Below are 2,080 nucleotides of genomic sequence, written 5' to 3' on the forward strand. Positions count from 1 at the left end.
TATCATCCTATATCCGTTCGAAAATCCTTGTTTTCTTTCTATTTCAATTCACTGACCTCCACTATATCTAGATTCAGCCTTTGCATTTTCCTTTTCAGACTTTCTAGTTTTCGTACTAAATTCAAACTTCTGACATTCCATGCTCCGACTCGTAGACTGTTACCCCTTCGTCAGTTATTCCACCTTTTTCTCGTGGTCATCTCCCTCTTGATAGTCCCCTCTCGGAGATACGAATGGGGACTTATCCAGAACATTTTGCCAATGGAGAGACCATCATGACCTTTTTTCCAGTTATAGGCCAAGTGTCCTGTGGAGGCAAATTATGTATCTTCAGTGCAGCGGTTATCATTCTTTTGCATCCTAATACCGTTGTTCACTGCTGATTCTTCAGCCATTTAGGGCCAGTTTCCCACTTCAAGGACGTCTGTCCGCTCCTCCGCCGTCTTTGATAAGGGCGTTGGTATAATGGTGGACCTCGACCGCCCGTGCTGAAGATTTTTTTTCAGAATTTAAGCATTGGCGAGGTTCGAACCAGAGGCCCAGGACGTTTTGATTACTAATCAGAAACACTACCCACTTTTTTATTTATTTTGCGTGTCATCCTACCGCAGGGTCCATGCTAAATTACTCTTCACGTTCCCAATTTTACAGTATGTATCGCCGAAGGATGTACTGCCCTAGACCACGAGTACATAACTTATCGTGTGATAAGAGAGCAATTACTAATTCTTTTGATTACAGTAAACGTCGAAAAACGATTGAGAAGGTATGACACGCCTTGTCTCTGTTCCCTGTCGATTACGGTTTTTGTATGGTCACGTCCTACAGTCGTCTTACATGACTGCAAATAGTAAACTATTCATTACAGACACGTTGTACAGTCATCATTGACACACGAACAATACAGGCAACTTCATTTAGCGTGTGGTCATTGGCACGTCCAAAGACAGTAGCTGCTTTGTGTCATTCTGTTATGTCTCCATGTCGATCTTTCCTACAGCGCTAATTTCATACAGTTGACTAGCATATACACACCACTTTCAGGTCGGCAGCTGATGCCCAAATGACCGACTGGTGTCAGATCTACACTTCCTGCAGCGCTCCAAAGCGTCTACTGTGCTCTTCCAAGAAAATGTCTAATATATTGTCCATTAAGTTTACTTTATATCCACATTTATGAACAGTCTCGATAGGCGTTGTTTTGGAAAGTTGTCACGAAAGGACTCAAAATGTGCTAGATATGTTTCATTGTAAGCGGAAAAAGCGTTATGTAATAGCGAAGTTATTGTCGAAGTTGTTGGTGAAAAAACGTGCTACTGGACTGTATATGGATTCATCTGCAGTCGAGTTACTTGATATCCAAAAAAAAAAAATGGTTCAAATGGCTCTGAGCACTATGGGACTCAACTGCTGTGGTTATCAGTCCCCTAGAACTTAGAACTACTTAAACCTAACTAACCTAAGGACATCACACACATCCATGCCCGAGGCAGGATTCGAACCTGCGACCGTAGCAGTCGCACGGTTCCGGACTGCGCGCCTAGAACCGCGAGACCACCGCGGCCGGCACTTGATATCCAAACTGCGCTGTTATATTCACTAGTACTGTCCTTTCTTCCGAAGAAAATAATCTTTTACAATATACCACGTATGGCTGTGTGAATAATAGATATGGAGTACTCAGTCCATTAAGGGTTTCTTTCATATTTGCAAGGTGTCACTATCTTTGTGTACAACAATGCATGGACACGAACTGCAAAAAAGTAATACAACATATTCTGAATGTAAAACGGATTGATCGAAATGTATCAAGAATCTTATATTGGGGATTAAAAGCGATCTTTAGCATTTGTATGATCTGTTTTACCATGAACAGCTATCCCACGGAAAAATTCAACTAATTCCGTTTTACGACGCAACTGTTTCAACCTTTCATTACAGTTTAAGAGTGATTGCTGCCATGCACTTTGGGATACATGATAACTAAAACTTACATACTGGGCAACTGTTTATTTTGGAAAATGATTAAGGAGGAGATATCTACTAGACAGGAATGTAACGTAACCCATCCTTACTTAAA

At 41.3% G+C, this 2,080-nt stretch overlaps 1 non-coding gene across 1 annotated transcript; it reads right to left on the bottom strand.

Moving 5' to 3' along the window:
* Positions 1-564: 564 nt before the first annotated feature.
* Positions 565-671, bottom strand: LOC124803849. The gene has a single exon (XR_007017317.1). It is a non-coding gene; the product is annotated as a U6 spliceosomal RNA (small nuclear RNA).
* Between the last annotated feature and the right edge of the window lie 1,409 nt (positions 672-2,080).

This window comes from Schistocerca piceifrons, chromosome 6 (genome assembly GCF_021461385.2).
Source record: "Schistocerca piceifrons isolate TAMUIC-IGC-003096 chromosome 6, iqSchPice1.1, whole genome shotgun sequence".
Taxonomy (NCBI): Eukaryota; Metazoa; Arthropoda; class Insecta; order Orthoptera; family Acrididae; genus Schistocerca; species Schistocerca piceifrons.